This window comes from Chenopodium quinoa, unplaced genomic scaffold, assembly GCF_001683475.1.
Source record: "Chenopodium quinoa cultivar QQ74 unplaced genomic scaffold, ASM168347v1, whole genome shotgun sequence".
NCBI classification, from domain to species: domain Eukaryota; kingdom Viridiplantae; phylum Streptophyta; class Magnoliopsida; order Caryophyllales; family Amaranthaceae; genus Chenopodium; species Chenopodium quinoa.
The window spans coordinates 2,349,100-2,357,893 of record NW_018744647.1 but is presented as its reverse complement, the minus strand read 5'-3'; positions in this window follow the sequence as shown (position 1 = coordinate 2,357,893).

The window sequence follows — 8,794 nt, the reverse complement described above, 5'->3', positions numbered from 1 at the left end:
GGGATTTTGTTTTTTTTTTTTTCTGATTTATTTTTTTTCTGGGTTTTTATTAAATTTCTGGGTTTTGTTTTAATTTGTGTGTTTTTTTTTGGGTTTAAAACTGATTTTAATCGATTTATTTTAATCTATTTTGGGATTTTCTAGGGTGAAATCGATTTGAAGTTGATTTTTTTTTTTTTAATCGATTTGATTTCGATTTAAATTCTGGTTTTTTTATTGAGTTCTTGGTCATCAATATCTGGGTTTTTTTTCTAGGTTTTTAACTAATTTTTGAGTTGTTTTTCTGGGTTTGATTTTATTCGATTAAAGGGTACATGCAGATCGTCCTTTTTTTTGTAGTTTATTTATTTTAATAGATGTATTTTTTTGTTTTAATTGGTGCAGGTATGTTGATTTAATTTAAATCGAAGAATCAAGCCGAAGAATCAAGATGCAAGAATTTTGATTTTGATGTTTAAATTTTTTTTTTTGATTTATATTGTAATTTTTTTTATTTATATGTTGTAATTGTTCGTTTTTTTTTGTAGGAAATACTTTCGATTTTATTCATCTATATTGTAATTTATTTTTGATTATATATTATAAATTTTCGACTATATTTATCGTTATTGTTATACTTTTGATTTTGATGTTCTTATTTTTTTTTATTTTATTGTTCTATTATATTTCTTTAAGAAAAAGGCAATAAAAAAAAATTACACAATGGACATTGCCACCGGTTAACCGGTGGCATTTATATTTAATACAAAAAAATAAATAAAGCGCCAACTGTTTTTGCCACCGGTTTTGAACCGATGGCTTTTCAACTGAGTATTGCCACCCCCCAAATGACCACCGGTTCAAAACCGGTGGCAATGGGGGGTTTTCAACCGGTGGACATTAGCAATTTTCGCCTAGTGCCTGTGGGCAAAGACAAACTAAGAGATCCTATGGAAATAGCACCAATCCTTGCTCCATTTCCTACCCGGAGCTCGATCTCTCCCTTTGCTAGCTTCCTAGTGTTCCTTAGTCCCTGTGAATTGGAATAAAGGTGTGAGCCACATTCGGTATCTAATACCCATGAAGCCGAGCTAGTGAAGTTAAAGTCTATAACGTAAATACCTTATGTAGAAGCAATGGTTCCGTTCTTCTTATCTTCCTTGAATTTGAGGCAGTCTCTTTTCCAATGTCCCTTCTTCTTGCAATAGAAGCATTCGGAATCAGACTTAGAAGATGCTACCTTTTTCTCCTTGTTGTCTTTGGTAGCTTTCGGCTTAGGCGGAAAGTTCTTCTTCCCTTTCCCCTTGAAGCCCTTCTTCCTTTTGCCTGCCCCTTTGAACGGCTTACCCTTCTTAATCATGAGAATATCATGCTTTCCCTCATCCTTGAGCGTCTTCTCAGCTTGCTTCAACATCCCATGAAGCTCGTTGAGGGTTTTCTCCATGCTATGCATGTTGTAGTTCATCTTGAACTGGTCATAGCCTTTGTGAAGGGAATGGAGAACGATGTCAATAGCCATTTCAGTTGAATACCTCGCATCAAGCCTTCCCATGTTCTCAAATAATCCAATCATTTTGAGCACATGTGGGCTGACTGGCTCTCCTTTCTTGAGCTTAGTCTCAAGGATCTGCCTGTGGGTTTCAAACCTTTCAGTTATAGCCTGCTCTTGAAACATATTCTGTCACTCAGAAATGATCTCATAGGCCGAATCCTTCTCGAAGAAGGTTTTCTGAAGTTCAGGAGACATAGTGGCTAGCATTACGCACTTGACATCCCGATCGGCTACTTGCCATCGGTTAAGGGCCGCTTGAGTTACCTCCTCATTTGGAGCATCAGGAATTTCCTCATCAAGGACATACTCTTTCTGTTCTTGCATAAGAACGATGCGCAAATTCCTTTGCCAATCAAGGAAATTGATACCACTCAACTTCTCTTTGTCGAGAATTGAGCGTAATGAAAACTGATTGTTTGGGGTTAAAGACATGATTCTACAATTGAAAGAATTTTAATGAAAAACCATTCAAAGTACTTAAATAAGATTGAATTTTATTCATGCAAATTTTCAATACTTATTTAACGTCTTATTCACACGTAAAATTTGTCCCTATTTTGTGAAAATAAGGCGATTCCAAGATCCGAAGAAACAAAGATTGGTTAAGCATGCTTTGGCTTGTCTTAAACACTCAATCTTCTTGGGTAAGCATTTCCTTGCTAATGGCTCTAAGTCACTCTTGGTTAGATAATCGTCGCATCAGATGCATCTTTGACGATGTATCTCTTTTTCCACGGTATGTGAGGACTCCTCACCCATACCGATGAGTTAAACCAAAACCAACGAGCACACCCGGTGTGCCTTATGCCCCTTGGAGAAGTGATGGCACCTCGCTTTGGCGTAGCCTACCATCACTCTCGTTCGGTTAATAAGTGTTGTTTGGAAAGGCAAGTTTGACTCAATATTATTAGGGACCTAGGATTTCTATGTTGGTTGGTTTAAGTGAACTTAACTAATCATCGCAACATCAAGAAAACCTAAACATGCATCTAACAAATAATTCACACATATATATAAGCATAAAATATAAAGCGAAATTATAGATGCATATTGGAAACTAGCATGACCCCTTGAGATCTTCATATCTTCAAAAGGTCTTCATTTGCAATTCGAAGCTTTGTCTTCCAAGATACGTCGTCTTCAAGACTTAACCAAACTATGCAAAAAAAAACTAGTGTCTACAACTAGGAAAGATCTAAATATTAAAGTACAAAAATACTTAACGGTGCGTAGACCGTATTTAGATTTACAAAAATACATAACGACACGTAGTCCGTATTTTCTATCCTAGTCGGGTCCCACTAGTTGCCTTTTCATAAAACCTGTGAGAGAGAATATATATATATATATTCCATTCATCCATTCACTATTTGTGAATGGCCCATGCAATTTACAAATTGAAACAAAGTAAAATGCATTTAAACAACGCGCACTCTAGTAACTAATCTAGGTGGTTAATCCGATTAACACGCCTAGTTAAAACTAGTCAAAGTTGTTTAACCGATTATATAAATTACGTCATTAATAATTGAAGCTCCCACTAAATTCCGCATTTCCTTAATTAATCTAATTAATTAAGTCGGTAGCACCCAAACTTGTCAAAATGAAATTTTGCAAATGCCGCTCAAAATCGAGGCCTAGCCTCCCAAAATTTTAAATAAAATAAACATAGTTAATTAAAATAAGTAAAACGGCAAAATAAGCAACATCAAGCCTACTATGGCTAGCCACCTCACCGCACCAAGCATACACACACGCCAAGACCACGAACACACGGCCCACGGCACACGACCGCGAGCTGCTCCCACGGCACAGCCGCGCGTGGCTGCTGCAGCCCGCACCTGCTGCCCCGCGTGTGCTGCTGCCGCGCGTGTGGCCGCAAGTAAGGCGGTGCTGCCACCTTGGCAGCCACATATGGGCTGCTATGCAGCCTGGCTCGCCAAGGTGATGCAATGCCTCGTTTTGCGTGACACGACCTCGGGATTTGATCCCTTTTCGCGAGACAACAATAATTAATTCTAAACTAATTTTAGAACTAATTTAGAGAGCAAAATAAAATTTTAAACAAGTCTAACTTAATAAAATTTTCAAAGTGCAAATAACCAAAATAATTCCAAGAACCATTCTTAATTAAATTGGTTTAGCTTGGTGCAACATAAAATTGAGGCAATTTCTCACTTTCAATTTAATCAATTTAAATTAAACTTGAGAATTTGACGAAGTAAAGGGAAGTTGGAAAAATATGAACTTTAATGTTCAAATGAAAATTCCAACATCTAAATTTTGTGAATCCTTAAAAATTATATCTTCCAACATGAAGATAACCGAATTTCTATCACAAAAATCGAAACTTTATGTTTCCAATCAACTCAAAATGATTAAAACATCAAAGTTTAACACAAAATAACATGGAATTTAGTGGTTTTAAAAGTTTCAATCACTTATCACAAATAAAGATTGAATCTTTAACACTTATGGAAGCCTCAAAATTAAAACTTTCACACTAAAAAGCAATTAGTTTGCAATTATGTGAAAATAAATCAACCTTTAAGCATCAAATACTACCAAGTAAGTGTGCTTTAAGGGGACATAAAATTGTAGAAAATAATGCAAATAATCAACCATATAATCAACAATTTACGCCATTAATTTCAAGGTTAGAAAAGACTTAAAAATTTTCGTCAAAAACGAAAAACCCCTCGAAAAAGGCATTTCTGGTCAGAATTTGGCTAAAATCACAGCCCCCTCTAGGTTTAAAAACCTTTCCAGAACACGTTTTCCACCCAAAATTCACTAGTCTTGGGCTAAAATCTGGGTTCTGGGCCAAAATCGACATTAAAAACGGGATTAAAATAAATAAATCCGAGCTACTAATCTAATTGGCAACTTAAACCAGAAAATTAAGCCAAAATAAACCTTGAAAAATATGATTATAAAAATAAACGAGCGGGGCTCTGATACCGCTGTTGAGGTTTGGTGAGTCCGACTCACCGCGGAAACAAAACCCGACCTAAGGAACCACTCCCAATAATTAAAATCATAAAGCATAAATAAATAATCACTAAGAAAAGATAACGAATCTTACCCTCGAAGCGAACAAGATCCATTTTGCATCATATCTAAGGGATTCCCTGGACCCCCACAAAGGGGGAGGGAGTCGACTGAACATCTCAGCTATTGGCGGGAATTTCGCCCACATCCGCTTCGCCCAAAAACCGGGGATCTTACTTGAAAGCTACGAGCACGTCAAGCGTCGTGCCTCCAACGGTATCCACCCACAAAAAGGCGAACACAACTTTAAGGTCTACTACCTGGGGGTTAGCGAGGTCCGACCAAATCCCGAGTGTTATATGAGTTTAAGAGTTTTTCCAATATTATGGAATGCTCTTTTTAACTCCCACTCAAGCATCATTTTCAATGCCCAAAGTTAAAATAAAATTATTAAGCAAACTAGTAATAAATCAACAAGTGTCAAGCATACATGAGAGAGTAGGTGAGGACGACTTGGAGATGGGGACCAAACTTGTTCCCCACTCTCTCCCTCAACTTGTGCCACATGGCAACCCACTTGCTCCCATATTCCAACCTTCCCCTTATTCACCGCCCTATGGCCCGAGCCAAGTCACGAGCCAAGCCCGAGCCCGGCCTGAGCCCAGCCCGCACTTGGCCCGAGCCCAGTTCGCACCTGCTGCTGCTGTGGCGTGGTGCTGCTGCCGTGGCGCGGCGCAGCTGCTGCTGTGCCTAGCCGTGGCTGCCAGCACGGTGCGCCGACTCGTCTTGCCCCTAGCATTCGGATGCTCGGGGCACTCCGATGCTAGGGGTATGTTCGGGAATATTATTGATTTATTATTATTTTGCACGTCTCGTCTTTTATTATTTAGACTCGACTTCCGACGATCGGTTTCGATGCTCTAAGCTCGAATTACCGACGTCTAATTATTTAACACTCGGGCGACGAATTAATTTCTTCCGAATTAATTCGTCGAGTTGGTTCGCATATATTTGCTTGGGAGTGACCCGAAGGGTTTAGTCAAGATTAAGCTGTAATATTAATTATATTAATATTACTGATCGGAATCGGCCGTCACCCAGGCATTCCAATCACTTGACCTTACTGAATATATTAGCTTTCTAATAATTCTGAACCCGCTATCAGAATAATACACTTGTTCGAAGGACACTATTCCTTTCAAGAGTATGTAGTACTAAAACTGAGTATGATTTCAACTCAAGAATAAATATCAATTTTCAATAATCAAACAAATTATTGCAATACTATGATATATATTGTGACAAATTGGACAAGAATAGCTAGCAAAAAGAAGAGAAACAAGTCACATTGTTCTCACGAGTTCAAGAGGTTCAACAATGGCAATTTTCTCATTTGTTTACCAAATTGAATGAAACAAGTCTCAAAATGCTCTAATGATAATATTTAAACATAATCAAGCAATTTTAAGGCATAAAATTCAACAATCGAAACGAATTAAGCACTATAGGGTTCAAATTTTTCGAAAACCCGCGCAGGAATATGTTCTAATTCAGCAAAAACCGAGATAAGTTTGAGAAAAACTTACATGGATCAGGAAACTAGATGAAATAAGCTTTGATTTGCAAGAAGTTTGAGGAATTTGGTGGACAAACAAGTAAGTACGATCGAATTGAAGTTTCGAGCACAAACACGAATAGCAGCAACAGCCACGGCAAAAATGAAGAAGAAGGGGTTTAATTTAGAAAAACTCGACATCCGCGCCAGACGACAAGCTCGTCGCCAGGCGCTAACCTTTGTCACCTGGCGATAGAGCTAAATCCAGGTGAAGGAGTGTTCCGGCATGCGCTGGTGTGGCGACATGATATGTTGCCCCCATAAATGACTATGTGGACCTTATACAGCAATTTTGGGTTCCTTGGTACGCTAGTTAGCCCCTATAAGCAATTTAACATAATTAAGTAATCGGCTTGGTTACAATCACATTAGGTGATCGACCTGACAAAAGATCATCTCACTTAGCTTAAAGCGCCTTAACATTGGCCCATCGCAAAAGCACCGATGTAATGGTTCACAAGCTGCAAAATGCACGACGTACTGGCAGCATGTTAATTTTAGCAAATGTCACAGCAGCAAAGTTCAAGCGAGCTTTGAGGATCAACAAGCGTTGGTCTTTTGTAATTTTCTTCGGAATATTATCACAGCAACTAAAGATGTCTACAAGCGGAGTTATCTTCGACGACGTTTCCTAGGATGTGAAAGGTTGTCAGAAAACTGAAGATGGCTTCAAGCAAAGTTATCTTCGACCACATTCCCTAGGATGTGGAAGGTTGTCAGAAAATAGGAGGTTCAAGAGAAGTTATCTTTGACGGTGTTCCCTAGGATGTGGAAGGTTGTTAGAAAATGGAAGGTGACTTCAAGATAAGTTATCTTCGATCGTGTTCCCTAGGATCTGGAAGATTGTCATAAAACAGCGGAAATCATTGGGCCATAATATATCGTTGGAAGGCTCTTTTCAAGCCCAATCCAACTACACTATTATTGGACCCTTATCATGCAAAAAAGAAATTCCAAATTGATTTTGGTCCATGATAAGGGTCCAATAATAGTGTAGTTGGATTGGGCTTGAATAGAGCTTTCCAACGATATATTGTAAGCCCAATTTCGATGAATAATGAGGAAGTTATGGATTAAATTAAATTAGGTCCAATGATCTAGAGGAGGGCCTATTAATTATTATTCTTAGAGTGATTAGGATTGATTATAATCTTCTGGGAATATCTACAAGGTTTTTTTAATTCTAATAAGATTAGGATTGATAATTATATTTTTAAAAGATGTTTTATTTTGAATAAAATATATTGTTTCAGAAATATGATTTTAAATATTCTTAAACGCGGAATTACCTGTTAAGTCGTTTAAAAGACGATTCAGCGTACGAAAGCGCTTTGTACTTTTGAATATGCCCAAGATGATAGAGCTGTCGCATGGTGCTGCTCTTGTCGTCTGGCGTTGACTCCTGTCGTTGGCGACAAAAGGTTTTTTTATTTCGAATACGACTTTCTTTTATCCCGTGCTATTGTTTCCTATAAATAGGGGTCGTATTTCCCTATTTTTAATCATTCACAATCATAATTCACAACCATCATCTCTCTCTTTCTCTTTTTAAAAGATAGAAGCTTTCTCTCTCTCTCTTTTCTTTTTCTAAACCTCCCCTCTCTCAAAATTCTTCAGTCATTAGATCTAGAAAAACCTATCCAAGTTCGAAGTTGCCTTCGCCCTAGACGTGAAAGGTTTGATATTTTTGAGGGTTTGGTTCCAAATCTCTATTTCAATTATTTAATTTAATTGTTTGTTTTATATTTTTCCTCGTAGTTACTAACGTATGTATTTTGTTATTAGAAAGAGGTGCGAGGCATCTAAGTATGTAATTTAATTGCATTTTTAATATAGAAATCATGCTTAGATTATTTTGTTGATTCTTAATATCATGTTAGTGTCATGTTAGGGCTAAAGCTTTGATCTTTTATGTTTAGTAACATGCTAGGGTTTGTTATTAATCTTGTTAGTATTATGCCTAGGATCTTGCTAATATTATTAGGCTTTGAGATTAAGAATATTATTATTATTATTATGATAATTGATTGTCATGTTGCTAGATGTTTATTATTAATGTTATTGCTTGATCACGTCTTTTATGCATGTTTAAAGGGAATTTGTACCTGTAATCACGCTTAATAAGATAATTAATAATCTTATTTATGCTAATATGATTGTAATTCAAGTGATCGCCGATAATAGATTTGTTTTTGCATTAATATTCAAACAACATAGATTAAACAGGTTTAGGGTCAACCTAATGATTGTATGTCAGTCAGAAAGCGCACATAAATACGAGAAAAATAAAGTAGAGGCCTATTTTTAGGGCAGGTTCCATCTCTTTTAGGTTGGATTTTTAGCTTCATCCCCGAACTTCCAGTCATGGTTCCAGACCTATTGGAGTTAACGATCTCCTGGATCGTTAAGGGGTGTAAACTTCACCCTATGGACGCTTTACAAGTTCCTAAAACTTGTTGGCGACTCTTTTACTCTAGCTTCCTTCACTTTGGAAGCCACCATGCTTAAGTATATGATCACAGTGGGGATCAAGTGTAACAATAGATCTCTTTGATCAAAAGTACAAATTGGAAAAATAAACAATATCACCTAAGAGACATGTTATTGTAACAACAGGTCTCTTTGTGCAAAAGCACTAATGTGGAATATATATCATC